This window comes from Phoca vitulina, unplaced genomic scaffold (genome assembly GCF_004348235.1).
Source record: "Phoca vitulina isolate PV1807 unplaced genomic scaffold, GSC_HSeal_1.0 scaffold52, whole genome shotgun sequence".
Lineage (NCBI taxonomy): Eukaryota > Metazoa > Chordata > Mammalia > Carnivora > Phocidae > Phoca > Phoca vitulina.
The window spans coordinates 6,720,582-6,739,918 of NW_022589755.1; the positions used below are offsets into that span (position 1 = coordinate 6,720,582).

The window sequence follows — 19,337 nt, forward strand, 5'->3', positions numbered from 1 at the left end:
CTCAGTCGTTAAGTGTCTGCCTTTGGCTCAGGTCATGATCCCAGAGTCCTGGGATCAAGCCCCACATCGGGCTCCCTGCTCCACGGGAGACCTGCTTCTCCCTCTCCCTCTCCCACTCCCCCTGCTTGTGTTCCCTCTCTCGCTGTATCTCTCTGTCAAATAAATAAATAAAATCTTAAAAACAAAAAGATTTTATTTATTTATTCATAAGAGACAGAGAGAGGGAGAGGCAGAGGGAGAAGCAGGCTCCCCGCTGAGCAGGGAGCCCGACGTGGGACTCAATTCCAGGACCCTGGGATCATGACCTGAGCCGAAGGCAGATGCTTAACCATCTGAGCCACCCAGGCGCCCTGTATTTTCATTCTTATTTCTTTTTTTCTCCTCTGACTGGATAATATCAAGAGATCTGTCTTCAAGTTCACAGATTCTTTCTTCTCTGATGGGCCAACCCCTGGGTGGATGTCCTCATTCCCTCTCTCCCTCTTTCCCATACAGCCCATCATTCCATAATCCAATCCTTTCTACCTCTTGATTCTCTGCTCTCTCCACTTCTCTCTGTTCTCATGGCTTGGGCTGGCTCAGGACATGTGCTCTTCCTCCTGGACCCAAACCTCAGACTCCTCCCTGGTCTTAGTCTCTCCCCTCCAGTCCATTCCCCACATGGCCTGAGAGGGCCTTTTGAAACCCAGACCTGGTTTATATAGCCCTAAGTCCAAATCTCAGGACACTGATTCACCATCCCTCATCCCTGAACTCCTCTTCTAAGCCATCATTAAGTCCTCTATGCTCTACTACTAATATACATTTCAAATCCACCCACTTGTCTGCAAGGCCACCATCCTAATCCAGGCTCTCATCGTCTTCCACACAAATAATTACAATTGCTTCTGTACTGATTGTAGTGGGTTGAATGGTGATACCCTGCCCCTCTCCCCCCAAAAGATATGTCTATGCCAAAGCAATCTCGAAAAAAAAGAAGTATCAAAATCTCAGATTTCAAAGTACACTACAAAGCTGTAGTAATCAAAACAGTATGCTACTGGCACAAAAATAGACACATAGATCAATGGAACAGAATAGAGAGCCGTGGGGCACCTGGGTGGCTCATTTGGTTAAGCATCCAGCTCTTGGTTTTGGCTCAGGTCATGATCTCAGGGTTGTGAGATTGAGCCCTGCATTGGGCTCTGTGCTCAGCACGGAGTCTGCTTGGGATTCTCTCCTTCCCCCTCTGCCCCTCCACTCACTTATGCTCACTCTCTCTCTAATAAATGAATGAATGAATGAATAAATAAATAAATAAATACAATCTTAAAATAAATAAGTAAATCTTAAAAAAAAAAGAACAGAGAGCTCAGAAATAAACCCGTGATTATATGGTCAATTAATCTTTGACAAAGGAGGCAAGAATATGCAGTGGGAAAAAGACAAATGGTGTTGGAAAAACTGGACTGCTTTCTCATACCATACACAAAAATAAAGTCAAAATGGATTAAAGATCCAAATGTGATTTCTGAAACCATAAAAATCCTAGAAGAGAGCACAGGCAGTAATTTCTCTGACATTGGCCCTAGCAACATTTTTCTAGATACATCTCCTGAGGCAAGGGAAACAAAAGCAAAAATAAACTGTTGGTTCTAAATCAAAATAAAAAGCTTCTGCACAGCAAAGGAAGCAATCAACAAAACTAAAAGACAACCTACTAAATGGGAGAAGATATTAGCAAATGACATATCCAATAAAGGCATAGTATCCAAAATATATAAAGAACTTATACAACTCAACACCAAAAAAAAAATCCAATTAAAAATGGGCAGAGGGGCGCCTGGGTGGCTCAGTCATTGAGCGTCTGCCTTCAGCTCAGGTCATGGTCCCAGGGTCCTGGGTTCGAGCCCCGCATCGGGCTCCCTGCTTGGTGGGAAGCCTGCTTCTCCCTCGCCCACTCCCCCTGCTTGTGTTCCCTCTCTTGCTGTGTCTCTCTCTGTCAAATAGATAAATAAAATCTTAAAAAAAAAGTGGGCAGAAGACATGAACAGATATTTCTCCAGAAAAGACATACAGATGGTGGCCACAGACATATGAAAAGATGCTCAACATCACTAATCATCAGGGAAATGCAAATCAAAACCACAAGTACATATCACTTCACACCTGTAAGAATGGCTAAGATCGAAAACACAAGAAACAAGTGTTGATGAGGATGTGGAGAAAAAGGAACTCTCATGCACTGTTGGTGGGAATGCAGACTGGTACAGCCACTATGGATGACAGTATGGAGGTTCCTCAAAAAAAAAAAAAAATTACCATATGATCTAGTAATTCCACTACTAGGTATTTACCCAAAGAATACTAAAACACTGACTCAAAGAGATATGCACCACTATGTTTATTACAGCATTATTTATAATAGCCAAATTATGGAAGCAGCCCCAATGTCCATCGATAGATGAATGGATAAAGAAGATGAGATTTATAATGGAATATTACTCAGCCATAAAAAAGAATGAAATGTTGCCATTTGCAACAACATGGATGGATCTAGAGCATATAATGCCAAGGGAAATAAGTCAGAGACAGACAAATACCATATGATTTCACTCATGTAGAATTTTTTTTTTTTTTAAAGATTTTATTTATTTATTTGAGAGAGAGAGAATGAGAGAGAGCACATGAGAGGGGGGAGGGTCAGAGGGAGAAGCAGACTCCCTGCCGAGCAGGGAGCCTGATGTGGGACTCGATCCAGGGACTCCAGGATCATGACCTGAGCCGAAGGCAGTCGCTTAACCAACTGAGCCACCCAGGTGCCCCTCACTCATGTAGAATTTAAGGAACAAAACAAACGGACAAAGAGGAAAAGAGACAACCCTAAAAACAGATTTTTTTTTTAAGATTTTATTTATTTATTTGACAGAGAGAGAGAGACAGCGAGAGAGGGAACACAAGCAGGGGGAGAGGGAGAGGGAGAAGCAGGCCTCCTGCCGAGCAGGGAGCCCGATGCGGGGCTCAATCCCAGGACCCTGGGATCATGACCTGAGCCGAAGGCAGACACTTAACGACTGAGCCATCCAGGCACCCCCAAAAACAGACTCTTAACTATAGAGAACTGATGGTTACTAGAGGGTAGGTGGGGTGGGGGGATGGGTGAAATAGGTGAGGGGCATTAGGAGTACATTTATGATGAGCACTGAGTAATGTATACATTACTTATACTTGTTGAATCACTATATTGAACACCTGAAACTAATATAACACTGTATGTTAACTCTACTGGAATTAAAAAAACAAGAATCAAGCACAGACCTGTACCCCTAAAACAAATAATGCATTATATGTTGATAAAAAAATAGTTAAAATTAAAAAAAAAAGATATATCCATGTCCTGGAATCTGTGGATGTGACCTTATTTGGAAAAAAGGGTTTTTCAAGTGTAATTAAGGATCTGGAGATGAGATCAACCTGCATTATCTGAGTGAGCCCTAAATTTAATAACTGTCCCACACTGTAAGAGACACACAGAAGACACAGGAAGAAGAGAATGCTAGGTGAAGGAAGAGGCAGAGATTGGAATTATGCAGCCACTAGTTATTTTAGGAAACTCTTTGACTATGGCTCACAGTTTGGCCTTAGTCCAGGGAACATAAGAAATTTGGGATTTATTTAGATCCTCAGAAGACTTAACTTTAAAAGGGGCAGGCTTGGGGCACCTGGGTGGCTCAGTTGGTTAAGTGTCTGACTCTTGATTTCAGCTCAGGTCATGATCTCTGGGTTGTGAGATCAAGTCCCATGTCCTGCTTGTGATGCCCAGCTCAGAGCCTGGTTGGGATTTTCTCTCTCCCTCTCTCTTTGCTACCCTCCCCAAAAGAATAATAAAAAAATAAAAGAGGCAGGTTTTCATAGATTCAGGAGAGGAGGGAGCTGGAGACAGTTTCAGAGGAAAAGGGAGTTTCGGTGGAAGGATTAGAACCAGGGAGCAGTGGGTATAGAGGAGGTGGGGACTGTGCAGAGGAAAAAGGCACCAGAGGCAGGGCCTGGGCACAAGGTGGCTGCCAAGTGTCTAGAGATAAAAGGGGGGTGAGGGGGGAGGAAGAAAAAGAGGCCTGAGAAGACATTCCTACTCCTTTCATTGTTTATTTACCTCAGTTAATTTAGAAACAATATTTTGCAAAGAGGCAAATTTAGAATCCTGAAAACATTTGTAAGCCTCAAGGTACAGATTACAATAGGCATCCCATTCAGGTTTTTGTTTTTTTGGGTTTTTGATTGTTTGTGTTTTTGAGCTGTAGTTTTCCAATTTAATTTTGAGTAAAACAACTTTGGAGAGATTGGAAGTTCCTGATAATTGCTATTGGAGTTCTAAAATACTTTTGATCAATCAGTCCATTTAGATAGAAGTGTGCCAAAAACCAGCCAGGGTCCCAGAAGGGACAGAGTGGCCTCAAAGCATTTAGATGACTGGGAATCCCATTTCTTAGAGGTTTCTCTTTAGAGCATAGAGAAAAATTCCTAGACAACACAGTTGCAATTCTAGGAAACAGCCTAGTTCCAAACAAGAGTCGGAACAAAGTCCAAATAGGTAGTCTCAGAGAGGACAAAGTCTTTTTTTTTTTTTTTTAAGATTTTATTTATTTATTTGACAGAGAAAGAGAGAGCGAGAGCAGGAACAAAAGCAGGGGGAGTGGGAGAGGGAGAAGCAGGCTTCCCGCTGAGCGGGAAGCCCGATGTGGGGCTCGATCCCAGGACCTTGGGATCATGACCTGAGCCGAAGGGAGACGCTTAACGACTGAGCCACCCAGGCGCCCCGAGGACAAAGTCTTAAAACAGACCCAAAGTAATGCCTAGAAAGCTGAAAACACAGAGAATGGAGCTTGAAATCCAGGAGAAAACTTACCCTCAAACTCCAGGGTCCTCAAGAAAGCTGTGAGCTCAACTGGCTCTGTGGGTACTGTCATGTGTTTGCTCGCCAGCTTTGGAGTTGTTGGGGGGGTTTGTCTTCTCTGGATCTCACTTGTGATCATCAAGTACTGTTAACCTTAAAGATAAAACTATCGGTTGTTTTACCAGCAAAAAATGATTTTTTTTTTTAGGACTAACAGAGAATTGCAATTCAGGACAAGCAAGCTATGGCAAAACCACAGACAAATCCAAGAAAAAAGGAGAAAACTACTCTTTTATGGAAGGGGGGAGAGTTGGGAGGGCTTTTGTAAACACAGATCTCCGAGCAAACTGGGAGTTTGAAGTGTAGTGACTTTTCATTGGCTGAGTTGTGACAGTCTCTCATTGGCTGGGGTGTTGCTGGGTAGGAGAAAACCCTTCCTTCCTTCCTTCCTCCCTCCCTCCGGGTGGGGTAGTCAAGTAGTATCCACCTGCTGGGTAGGAGAAAACCAACTAACCTACCTTCCTTCCTTCCTTCCTCCTGGTGGGGTAGTCAAGTAGTATCTACCTGCTGGGTAGGAGAAAACCTTCCTTCCTTCCGGTGGGGTAGTCAAGTAGTATCCCCCTGCAAGGTATGTTTCTTCCTGTTGGGTCTACAACTGACTTGAGTGGCAGGGTGTGAGAGCTCCCCTTTCTGGCCTCCAGACTCAATTTTAGTGAGGTTACCCTTTATTAATATTTCACATCTGCAATCCCAGTAGGTTTCTGAGCTCTCTGAAGGCAAGGCCCATGTCTGTCTTGTTGGACACATATTTTAGGTCTGGGTAGTAGTAGGGGAAGCTTAAGTAAGTACCAAAAGTTTGAAAGCAAGAGAAATGACCTGGAAGAACAAGCTTCCCACCTCACCCTCATCACCTCACTCAGGGCAGTGGAAGCAAAGCACATGCTCCAGACCGGGGATGCGGCTAAAAGCTTGGTCTCAGCAGCGCACGCAGGTGGAAGGGTGTTGGGCGCATGGTCTAAATGGGTAAGTGACGGAAGTAGGCAGGCCAGGGCGCTCGCGAGCGGAACCAAGTGGGGAAGCGGGCGGAGGGCACGCGCGCGCGCATGCGCAGTGCAGAAGGGGGTGCTGGGGCAGAGGGGAGGAATTCCCAGCTTAGTTAGTAGAGGGTGCGCCCGAGGCGGTAGCGCATGCGCAGAGGGACGGCGGGAAAGGCTGCCGCTGAGGCAGAGCACGGAGCGAGTGGCGAGGAGCCTGACGAGGCCTGAAGGGGCCTGTTCGGTAGGCTTCTTCACGTTCATTTTTTTCCTAACTGAACTCACAGAAGAGCACGGGGCCTCCAGGCTGGGGAGAGGGGGATAGCTCCAGGGAGTCCTGGAAATTCATAGATCCAGAGTGTGCGAAGATGGGCGTCGCTCCTGAGGCTGGGGTCCCTGGACGCCCCGGGCTTTGCGGAGCCGAGGGCTCAAATAGGCCCGAGAGGCCCCTCCTTTTTTTCTCCCCCAGGACCCAGCAAACTGGCTTCCGCCCCTTCGCTGTCTGAATCTGATTTGGGGCCTCGGCCGTGCGTTCCCTACGTTCGGGGAGGCCCAGCGGGTCAAGCGCCCGGGGCAGCGGAAACCCGGGCCAGCGCCATCTTCCCTCGGCCTGTTAGGGACAGGTCTCTCCTGCTCCTTGACGAACCTGACCCCGGCTCCCCCATTTCCTCCCTGGAGGTTGTAGTCCCGGGGAAGGAGGTACACCGAGGGGACCCCGAGTTCCCCCCCCTCCCGAGGGCATGGGCCTAGGAGAGCGGCTGCTGGAAATGGTGATGCAGGTGGCCACGCGTGGGGCCCACCAGCGCCGCCCAGCCTGGACGGAGGGTCGGCTGAGGGTCCACGGGGCTCTATGGGTGGCACAGGGGGCCAGTTCGCAGCATCTCCGTTTGCCAAAACTCACCTCTCTCACGGAAGGGTCAAATTTGTTACCCGTTTGCCAGAAGACTCGTTTTAAGGAAGACCCTTCCGGAATGTGTTCAAGAAACGTGGCTGTCTTTTTCATGAATGCCATTTTCCTTTCTTCCCCCAACCCCGCAGCGGAAGGAAGAGTCAGAATCGGCGTTGACAGCATGGGATTATGAGAGTCCGAAGTGCTCCGTGTTATTTTTGAGGTATGTTACGTTTCAGCTGCGGGCAAAATATCTAGTAGTAGTGAACCTTTGTGCTTAGGTGGTGAGCTGCCAACTATTACATAAATGTCTCCAGCTTCCTCAACTTGGTTCACTTTTGAACGAATTGAATTAAGATTTCTGCTTTTCTTTCTCCTTCAAGTTTGGGTATTTGGGTTATGGTAGACTTGTAAAATATTGGGAAGTGTTTCCTCTTCTGCTTTACTGAAATTACTTATGTAAGGTTGGTGGTTTTTTTTTTTTTTTTTTTTAAAGATTTTATTTATTTATTTGACAGAGAGAGACACAGCGAGAGAAGGAACACAAGCAGGGGGAGTGGGGGAGGGAGAAGCAGGCTTCCCGCGGAGCAGGGAGCCCGATGCGGGGCTCGATTCCAGGACCCTGGGATCATGACCCGAGCCGAAAGCAGATGCTCAACGACTGAGCCACCCAGGCGCCCCAGGTTGGTGGGTTTTTAAAAAATATTTGATATAATTCACTAATTGAAACCATTTGGGCCTGGAATGTTCTCTGTGGGAAGGGTTTTGATAAGTAATTCGACTTATTTAATAGATATAGGACTATACGGATTTCCCATTTCGTTTGATTTCAATTTTGTTAAGTTGTATTTTTTAAGAAATTTTCCCCATTTCACCTAAGTTGTTAAGTTTATTGGCATGAATTTGTCATATTTTCTTATTCTTTTAATGTTTATAGCATATATGGTAATAACCCCACTTTTATTCAAGATATTGGTGATTTTCATATCTTTTTGTCTTAATTTGTCTAGGGGTTTACCAGTTTTGTGATCATTTCAAAGAACCAGCTTTAGCTTCTTTACTTTTTGCTATTGTTTGTTTCCTACTTCATAATTTCTGATTTTATATTTGTATTTTCCTTTCTTCTATTTTGGATTTATTTTGTTCTTTTCTTGAAAACTTTTTGTATGACATTGATTTGAAACCCTTCTTTTCTAATAACAGCATGTAAAACTATAAAATTCTAAAATTGCTTTTGCTGCATCCCACAAATTTTGGTATTTTGTAGTTTTATTATCCTTCAGTTTAAAATATTTTATAATTTCTTTGTGATTTAGTCTTTGACCTATGGATTGTTTAATAATATATTCTTTAATTTCCAAGTATCTGGAGTTTTCTTACACATTGTTATTGATTTGAAATTTACTTACATCGTAGTCAGAGAACAGACTCTGTGATTTCAATCCTTGTAAATTGATTGGTACTTGTTTTATGGCCTAGCCTATGGCACTGATGAAGTATGTGTATTCTGCAGTTTTGGGGTTCTATAAGTGTCAATTAGGGCAAGGTTGCTGATAGTGTTTTTGGGTCTTCTTTATCTTTACTAATAGCTTGGTCTTCTTTTTTCCCATCAATTACTGAGAAAGAGTGTTAATTTCTACCATGGTGGTGGGATCAGTTTATTTTTCCTTTAGCCTTTGTAAATTTTTACTTCATGTATTTTGAGATTTGTTATGTTTGTATAACTTTATAAACACTGGCTTCATAATGAATTGACCTTTTTTATCATTAGTAAATATCCTTTTTTTTTTTTTTTTAAAGATTTTATTTATTTGACAGAGAGAGACACAGCGAGAGAGGGAACACAAGCAGGGGGAGTGGGAGAGGGAGAAGCAGGCTTCTCGCAGAGCAGGGAGCCTGATGCAGGGCTCGATCCCAGGACTCTGGGATCATGACCTGAGCCGAAGGCAGACGCCCAACGACTGAGCCATCCAGGCGCCCCAAATTTATATAGTTTTAAGCCACCAAGTTTGTGGTACTTTTGTTATGACAGCTCTAAGAAACTAATGTAAATACTGAATCACAGTAAGAGGAATGGGAATTGTGAGTTGTCCTCTTAGTGACTTTGATATGGTTCTATTTAGAACTTGGTTTTTGGGATGCCTGGGTGGCTCAGTAGGTTAAGTGTCCGCCTTCGGCTAAGGCCATGATCCCAGGGTCCTGGGATCGAGTCCCACAGTGGGCTCCCTGCTCAGCGGGGAGTCTGCTTCTCCCTCTCTGCCTGCTGTTCCCCCTGCTTTGTGCTGTCTGTCTCTCTGACAAAATCTTAAAAAAAAAAAATTAAAAAAAGAACTTATTTAATTTTTGACATGATGATGGGACCTTAGTTAACAGAAGTGTTCCAGATTTTCCCACATTTTTAATTTTTAAAAATTATTTACTTGGCTTGGGGGAAGACTGTAGTAAGACTGGACACTTTATTTATACTCCATATAAATGCTGGGAATAGCAAAGACTGGAGGTGTACTTAGGAACATAGTGTATCACCCCATTTGTTCAACTTTTCTTTTATTTCTTTCTGTATTTTTGTATTTTTAATAAAAGCTTTGTATATTTTTAGACATCTTTTAGCCATACAATTTTTGGTAGCTTTTAGTTTTATTTTGAAGTAACTAGATTTACAGAAAAGTTGCAAAGATAGTATAGAGAATTCTCATGTCTCCCTTAATGTTATCTTACATTACCATGGTACATCTGTCAAAACTAACAAACCAGCATTGGTACATTATCATTAACTGAACTTCAGGCTTTATTCACATTTTACCAGTTTTTTCATTGATGTCTTTCTTCTGTTCCAGGAGCCAGTCAATGATCTTACATCATATTTAGTTGTTGTGTCTCCTTAGTCTCCTCTGCTCTGTGAGTTTTTTAGTGTTTCCTTGTTTTTCTCAACCTTCACAGTTTTGAGGGTGCTGATCAGATAATTGGGAGAGTGTCCCTCAATTTCGGTTTGTCTAATGTTTTGTCATAATTAGACTGGAGTTAAGGGTATTGGAAAAATACCACAGAACTGAAGTGCCCTTCTTTTTTTTTTTTTTTTTTTTTTTTAAGATTTTATTTATTTATTTGACAGAGAGAGACACACCGAGAGAGGGAACACAAGCAGGGGGAGTGGGAGAGGGAGAAGCAGGCTTCCCGCTGAGCAGGGAGCCCAATGCGGGGCTCGATCCCAGGACCCTGGGATCATGACCTGAGTCAAAGGCAGACGCTTAACAACTGAACCACCCAGGCGCCCCTGAATGCCCTTTCTTATCACATCACATTAGATTGAGATTCTCTATCTCCCTCTCCCCCTCGCCTGTTCTCTCTCTCTAAAATAAATATTTATTTTATTTTAGAGAGAGAGAAAGTGAACAAGTGGAGGGAGGGGCAGAAGGAGAGGGAGAAGCAGGCTCCCCGCTAAGCAGGGAGCCCTGACTCTGGGCTCTATCCCAGGACCCCAAGATCACTACCAAGCTGAAGGCAGATGCTTAACTGACTGAGCCACCCAGGCGCCCCATCAATCAATAAATAAATCTTAAAAAAAAAAAGAAGGCGCATGATATCCACATGACATCACTGGTGATCTTAACACTGATCACTTAACTTAGGGAGTGTTTGCCTGGTTTCTCTACTGTATGCTTTGCAGGAAGTTTTCCCCTTTCTATATATATCTCAGGTTTTCACGCTTTATAGTATGATTACAACTGATATTTAATGCAACTCTTTGGACTGAGTCAAGGGAAGAGGCTGGAAACAGGGAAGTCCAGTTATGTACTATGGCTATTGTAGTAGTTCAGGTGAGAGATGACCGTCATCTGAACTTACAGTGACAATGGCAGTGATGCATGGAAGTGGCAATGGAAGGATGCATTCAAACATTTCTGGGCAAATGGGTGGCTTATGGTAGCCTTAAAAGAAATGGTAAATCAAAGCCACAGTGAAATACTACTTCATACCCATGATGATGACTATAATAAAAAAACTCAGATAATAACAAGTGTTGTTGAGGATACAGAAAGAATCCTCATATACTACTGGTGGGGTTAGAAAATGGTGCAGCCACTTTGAAAAACAGTTTGTTAGTTCCTCAAAAAATTAAACTTTTTTTTTTTTAATTTTATTTATTTGACAGAGAGAGACACAGTGAGAGAGGGAACACAAGCAGGGTGAGTGGGAGAGGGAGAAGCAGACTCCCCGCTGAGCAGGAAGCCTCATGCGGGACTCGATCCCAGGACCCCAGGACCACGACCCGAGCCGAAGGCAGACGCTTAACAACTGAGCCACCCAGGCGCCCCAAAATTAAACATTTTTATCATTTGACACTGCAGTTCCATTCCTAGGTACGTACCCAAGGTAAATGAAAACACACAAAAACTTACACTCAGATGTTCATAATAGCATTATTCATTATATCCAAATAGTGGAAACCACCCAAAGGTCCACCGACTGATGAATGGATGAACAACATATGGTATAGTGGAATATTATTTGGCCACAAAAAGGGATGAACTACTGATAACATGCTACAGTATAGATGAACTTTGAAAATACTGTGCTAAGTGAAAAAAGCCAATCACAAAAGACCACATATTACATGATTCCATTTATATGAAATGTACAGAATAGGCATATCTGTAGAGGCAGAAAGTAGATTAGTAGTAGTGGTTGCTTAGGGCTTGGGGGTGAGCAGTGGTAATGGAGGGATTAGGTCATGATGAGCAGATGGTACAGAATTTCTTTTTTGGGGTGATAAGGATATTCTAAAATTGTGATGGTGGTTGCACAACTCTGTGAATACTAACGGCCCTTGAATTGTACAATTGAAATAGGTAAATTGGATATATGATCTATATCTCAGTGAAATTATTACAAAAAAAATCAGGGAACATATGGCAGGGGAGCTACACTATTTCAAATGCACTTGTTCAAATTGAAGTGCTGGTAGGACATCCAGGTACAGATGTTGTGCCGCTGAGAAGTGAGTTTGGGACTAGACATATGGTACTATAAATCATTAACCGAAAGTATTCATTCAACAGAAAGCAAGATAACCTATTCATTTGGTCCAATTTACTAAACATGGTAGCTCAATGGAAGGTTTCAAGCAGGGCACTTTTAGTATTTAATCACACTGAGTTTTCAGTGTAACAGGATTGATCCCTTCTCTGGTATTTAAGACAACAATATGTTATTGGTGCTAGCTGATGTCCCTCCTAAATTTCAGTTGAATTTCAGTTCAATTGAATTCAATAGGAATTGTTGTCACTTCTAAAACAAAAACCTTTACTATGAGCGGCTATGGCAATATCGCTTAAGTAATTTGCAGAGTATTTGGGGATGATGAAAGTTGAAATTTAAGGTTATGTTAATTTAAAATAAATTTTTTGGGTATAATTTACAATCTAAGTGCATTTGGAATTAGTTTATTTCCTCACTGAAGGTAATGAGTCAAGCCATAAAACCTAACTGGCTATACAGTTCATCACAGTTATTCTGCATCACCCTCTGTCTACACTTGCCACTTCCCTCCCTATCCAACCCCCAAATTACTTGGTGATAAACAGAAATTCTACCATAAGGAAAATGGCAGTTGAAAGGAAGAAAAAGTTAAATGATTCCAATAACTGTTTTAATGATCATGTATCTCTTGTTTAGCATTAGTAAATGCTCAGTTTTAAAATCCCCCAAAAGAGATACTTCTCAAATTACAGAAGATGTAGGGCTCTGTTTGCTCTTTTAATTCATCCAAATGTATTTTTTTTAAGTAGACTCCACACCCAGCACAGAGCCCAACACAGGGCTCGAACTCATGACTGTGAGATCAAGACATGCCGAGATCAAGAGTAGGCCGCTCAACCGACTGAGCCACCCAGGTGCCCGTCATCAAAATCATTTCTTGTGGGGAGTGTCAAAAAGTAATTAATATGGCATATTGTGAGGTAGCGAGTAAATCTTTTTTTTTTTTTTTTTTAAAGATTTTATTTATTTATTTGAGAGACAGAGAGTGCAAGCGAGAGAGTACAAGCAGGGGGAGCAGCAGAGAGAGAGGGAGAAGCAGACTTCCCACCAAGCAGGGAGTCTGATGCGGGGCTGGATCCCAGAACCCTGGGATCATGACCCGAGCTGAAGGCAGCGCTTAACGACTGAGCCACCCGGGTGCCCGGCAAGTAAATCTTTAATACAGTTGACACAAGGTTTCATTTGGTAGGTCTAGGACCTGACCTTACAGCTATGAAATTCCAAGTTTGTGCTTGAATACATGTCTAAATGAGTAAGAATGAATTGTCCAATAGTATGTACCATTTTAATTTTTATTAATAAAACAGAAAACCAAACTCAGAGTTTGGTTTGTCCTTGCATCTAGTCTGACCATATACTGTAGAAAGGACTCTTTATAAGAGGACTTAGATGAGAACTGTCAATACATCAGTTCCATCAAAAACTGCTGACTGGAATATCTAAAATTAGGTAAATGAAATTGTAAAAAAGAGCAAATTAAATATTAGAAACTATAGCACTCTCTCCCTCAAAAATCAGGGTCCTTCTTTCATAGTCTTCAAGGTAGCTCATTCACCATCATAAAAAATTAATCAAGATCAATTATATTGCACAATTCCCAAAGGAAAAAACTGAGGGAACTCATGGGTAATTTTCACAGTTTCACTGTAAAGTTCAAGGTCAAAACGATGGCTGGTTATCTTCTTTTAAAACTGGACGTAAGACACACACATTATAGTTGCTTTGGCTGTTAGTCTTCCAACTAATTCCGTGAGTCCAGAGGTTTCTTCATCATGGGGCTCTATCATTTTAGCAGTTCCATTTTTTCCCAGTGGATGAATCTTTTCCAAACTCCCAGCAAAGCAAATGTGCCAGTTGATGAACTGAGCTAGAATGCTGGCATTGATGCATGACTTGAGCAACTCCATCACATCCACCATGATTGTGATGCAAGCTGTAGCTGGTTTGAGTAGGGTTTTAAAAATATTATATTTGTTGGGGCGCCTGGGTGGCTCAGTCCGTTAAGCGGCTGCTTTCGGCTCAGGTCATGATCCTGGGGTCTTGGGATCGAGCCCCACATCCGGCTCCCTGCTCGGCGGAGAGCCTGTTTCTCCCTCTCCATCTGCCTGTCACTCTGCCTACTTGTGCTCTCTCTCTGTCAAATAAATAAATAAAATCTTTAAAAAAATATATATATATATATTTGTTGCTAGAAAGTTTAGTAGACACTCCCTAAATGATTTCTATTAGTATTTTTCTGTGCTTATCACCAGGCCATTTCTTTTTTTTTTTTTTTTTTTAAAGATTTTATTTATTTGACAAAGAGACACAGCGAGAGAGGGAACACAAGCAGGGGGAGTGGGAGAGAGAGAAGCAGGCTTCCCGCGGAGCAGGGAGCCCAATGCGGGGCTCGATCCCAGGACCCTGGGATCATGACCTGAGCTGAAGGCAGACGCTTAACGACTGAGCCACCCAGGCGCCCCGTCACCAGGCCATTTCTATCCTAATTATTATTTTGCTTGATGTCTTAGTTGACTCTGATTTTTTTTTTTTTTTTTTTTTAGGAAGAGTGCTTGTGCATTAAGATCCAAATCTTTCTTTCTTTTTGTTTGTCTTTGAATGAAGACAGATTAGTTCTACATTGCTTCTGGTCTAAAATTTATGTGGCATTACATTTCTTTTTGTATTGCTGTTGATCGTCTGATTCTTGGTGTAGAATGCTCTTCACAGATCTTAAGCTTGAAGGCTTGCTAACTAGATTTATATTACTGTTGAGTAATTTAGGTGTCTGATGGAGAGGAGAGGGGGGTGGGACCATGACTAGACTTAACTCTTCATCTCTGTAATGTTTCCCAATGTTTTTCCTTTTAACTAAAGATATTGTGCCAGAGGCTGGTTTCTTTTCTTTTCTTTTTTTAAAAAGATTTTATTTATTTATTTGACAGAGAGAGACACAGCGAGAGAGGGAACACAAGAAGGGGGAGTGGGAGAGGGAGAAGCAGGCCTCCCACGGAGCAGGGAGCCCAATGCAGGGCTTGAGCCCAGGACCCTGGGATCAGGACCCGAGCTGAAGGCTGACGCTTAACAACTGAGCCACCCAGGCGCCCCTGGAGGCTGGTTTCTTTACCTAATTTTTTCTTCATCTCTGAACACTGTGGTTCAAATTAATGTTCCCTCCTAATGCTATGGTAGCACAGTTTGTCTCAGGGAGAGACTTATTAACTCATTCACATTTTCTTTGGAGTAGCTCGCACATCTTTGCACCCTCTGAGACACAGCTTTTGGAAGCTGTTGGTTAACTGGAGCAGAAGGGCTCTGGAGAGGGATTGTTTTTATTTCTCCGACAAGCTGCCAATATTATAACTTATTTCCTAAAACATTGAACAACTTCATCAGGAAGGATAGATGTGAATTAATCCCTTAGTGACTACAGTTTGGTTCTATCTATTGCATACATAGCAGAATTTTCTCCATTTTATTTATTTATTTATTTATTTATTTGAGAGAGAGAATGAGAGAGAAAGAGAGAGCATGAGATGGGGGAGGGTCAGAGGGAGAAGCAGACTCCCCGCTGAGCAGGGAGCCCAATGCAGGACTCGATACCAGGACTCTGGGATCATGACCTGAGCCAAAGGCAGATGCTTAACCGACTGAGCCACCCAGGCACTCGAATTTTCTCCATTTTTGACATGAAGATGAAAACAATTTTTTTAGAAATGATGCAGATATCCCCATTTTTTTTTAAAGATTTTATTTATTTATATGACAGAGAGAGACACAGTGAGAGAGGGAACACAAGCAGGGGGAGTGGGAGAGGGAGAAGCAGGCTTCCCGCGGAGCAGGGAGCCCGATGCGGGGCTCGATCCCAGGACCCTGGGATCATGACCTGAGCCGAAGGCAGACGCTAACGACTGAGCCACCCAGGTGCCCCCAGATATCCCCATTTAAAAAAAAGATTTTATTTATTTGAGAGAAAGAGTGAGAGAGAGAGAGAGCATGAGCAGGGGGAGGGGCAGAGGGAGAAGCAGACTCCCCACTAGGCAGGGCGCCTGACTAGAGGCTCCATCCCAGGACCCTGGGATCATGACCTGAGTCGAAGGCAGTTGCTTAACTGACAGCCACTCAGGTGCCCCAGATATCCTCATGTTTTAAAATATTTTAAAATCATTTACGTGTTTTTTTAGGGGGGCATGGGGAGATGGTGGGTAAGTGTGGATATTGGTGTTCATGTAACCAGGTCTCCTAGAAGGCACTTCCTTTTGTTTTGTTGGTAAATGGTAGGAGTGGCAGGGAGCTTGCCAGTATTTTTTTTTTTCCATGTGTAAGACTTTATTTTTTAACGGCAGTATTAGGTTCACAGCAAAATTGAGAGGAAGGCACAGAGAGTTCCGATACACCCCCTGTGCCCACGCATGCATAACCTCTCCCATTAAGAACCTCTGCCACCAGAGTGGTACATTTGTTACAGTTGATGAAGCTACATTGACACATTATAATCACTCCAAGTGTATAATTTATGTTAGAGTTCACTCTTGGTGTTGTTCATTCTATGGGTTTGGACAAATGTTATGTATCCACCATAATAGTATCATACAGAGCTTTTCACTGCCTTAAAAATCCTCTGTGTTCCACCTGTTCATCCCTCCCTCAGAAACCCCTGGCAATTACTGATCTTTTTACTGTCTCTGTATTTTTTCCTTTTTGGAATGTCATATAGTTGGAATCATACAGTATTTAGCGTTTATGGGTTGGGCTTATTTCACTTAGTAATATGCATTTAGGGTTTCTCTATTTATTTTCAGGCTTGATAGCTCACTTCTTTGTAGTGCTGAATAATATTCCACTTGGTTGTACCACAGTTTATTTATCCAACATAATGAAGGACATCTTAGTTGTTTCCAGGTTTTGGCAATTATGAATAAAGCTACTAAATATTCATGTGCAGGTTTTTGAGTGGGCATTAGTTTCAGCTTTCTAGGATAAATACCAAGGAGCACAATTTCTGGACCATATGATAAGAGTATGTTTAGTTTTGTAAGAGACTGCCAGACTGTTTTCTAGAGTAGCTGTAGCATTTTGCATTTCCACCAGCGATGAATGAGAGTTCCTTTTGCTTCACATCCTTGTAAGTATTTGGTGTTATTAGTCCTTTGGATTTGGTAATTCTAATAGGTGTGTAGTGCTATCTCGTTGTTTGAGTTTGCATTTCCCTGATGACATATGATGTGTGGAGCATCTTTTCATACTGCTATCTGAGTGTCTTTTTTGGTGAGGTATCTATTAAGGTCTTCGGCCCATTTTTTTTTAAACCATTCTTTTTTTTTTTTAAGATTTTATTTATTTATTTGACAGAGAGAGACACAGTGAGAGAGGGAACACAAGCAGGGGGAGTGGGAGAGGGAGAAGCAGGCCTCCTGCAGAGCAGGGAGCCTGATGCGGGGCTCGATCCCAGGACCCTGGGATCATGACCTGAGCCGAAGGCAGACGCCTAACGACTGAGCCACCCAGGCACCCCTTTGGCTCATTTTTAAATCAGGTTGTTTGTTTTCTTATTGCTGAGTTTTAAGAGTTCTTTACATATTTTGGATAACACTCCTTTATCAGTTGTATCTTTTCCAAATATTTTCTCTTAGTCTGTGACTTATCTTCCATTCTTTTGATAGAATCTTTCACAGAGCAGGATTTTAGTTTCAATGAAGTCTGGGTTATCAATTATTTCTTTGATGGATTGTACCTTTGAATTTGTATGTGAAAAGTCGTTGCCATATAGTCAAGGTCATCTAGATTTTTTCCTATATTATCTTGTATAAGTTTTATAGTTTTGCATTTTACACTTAAGTCTGTGATCTATTTTGAGTTAATTTTTGTGAAGTGTGTAAAGTCTGTGTCTAATTCTTTTTTTGCCTGTGGGTATTCAGTTGTTCCAGCACCACTTGTTGAAAAGACAGTCTTTGCTCCATTGAATTGCCTTTGCTCCTTTTTCAAAGACTAATTGTCTATGTTTATATGGACGACTATATTCTGTTCCATTGATCTGTTTGTCTATCCTTTTGTCAATACCTTATTTCTTCATTATGGTAACTTTATAGTAGGTATTGAAGTCAGGTAATGTCAGTCCTCCAACTTTGTTCTTCTTCAATATCATTTTGTTTATTCTGGGTCTTTTGCCTCTCCACATAAGCTTTATTTTTTTTTTTTTAAGATTTTATTTATTTATTTGACAGAGAGAGACACAGCGAGAGAAGGAACACAAGCAGGGGGAGTGGGAAAGGGAGAAGCAGGCTTCCCACTGAGCAGGGAGCCCGATGTGGGGCTCGATCCCAGGATGCTGGGATCATGACCTGAGCTGAAGGCAGATGCTTAATGACTGAGCCACCCAGGCGCCCCTCCACGTAAGCTTTAAAAATCACTTTGTCAATATCCACAAAATAACTTGCGGGGATTTTGCTTGGGATTACATTGAATCTATAGATGAAGTTGGGAAGTACTGATATTTTAACAATATTGAGTCATCCTATCCATAAACATCGAATATTTCTCCATTTATGTAGTTATTTGATTTTATTCATCAGAATTTTTTAGTTTTCTTCGCATAGATTTTGAACATATTTTGTTAAATTTATTTCATTTTGGGGGGGCTAATGTGTTACTATGTTTTTCGTTTCTACTTGTTCACTGTTGGTATAGGAAAATGATTGACTTTTTCATATTAACCTTATATTCTACCACCTTGCTTTAACTGCTTATTAGTTCCAGGACAAAGCAGTTCTTTTGATTTCTCTACATAGATGATCATATCATCTGTGAATAAAGACAGTTTCACTTTTTCCTTCCAAACCTATATGCCTTTTATTTCATTTTTTTGTTTTACTGCATTAGCTAGGACTTGTAGTATGATGTTGAAAAGGAGTGGTGAGAGGGGACATCCTTGCCTTCTTCCTGCTCTTAGTGGGAAAGTTCCTAGTTTCTCACCATTAGGAATGACATTAGGGGCACCTGGGTGGCTCAGTCAGTGAAGTGTCTGACTCTTGATTTCAGCTCAGGTCATGATATGGAGCCCCCACCTCAAGCCCCGAGTTGGGTTCCACTCTCAGGGGGGAGTCTGCTTCTCTCCCTCGTCCTCTGCCCCTCCCCCCATGCACTTGTGCAGGCCCGCTCTCTCTCTCTCCCTCTCTCTCTCTCCCCCCCCAAAATAAATAAATAAAATCTTAAAAAAAAGAATGACATTAGCTGTAGGTTTTCTGTGGATATTCTTTACCAAGTTGAGGGAGTTGCCCCTCTATTCCTAGTTTACTGATAGTTTTTATCGTGTTAGATTTGGTCAAATATTTTTTCTGCATCTTTTGATACAATTGTGATTTTTCTTTTTTAGCTTGTTGTTGATGGATTACATTAATTGATTTTTGAATGTTGAACCAGCCTTGCATACTTGGGATAAGTCCCACTTGGTCATGTTGTGTAATTCTTTTTACACATTGTTGGATTGGATTTGTTAATATTTTGTTGAGGATTTTGCTTCTAT

The 19,337-nt window shown here is 42.0% G+C and overlaps 1 pseudogene; it reads right to left on the reverse strand.

Moving 5' to 3' along the window:
- Positions 1-13,413: 13,413 nt before the first annotated feature.
- LOC116621991 lies at positions 13,414-13,755 on the reverse strand (annotated as a pseudogene).
- Between the last annotated feature and the right edge of the window lie 5,582 nt (positions 13,756-19,337).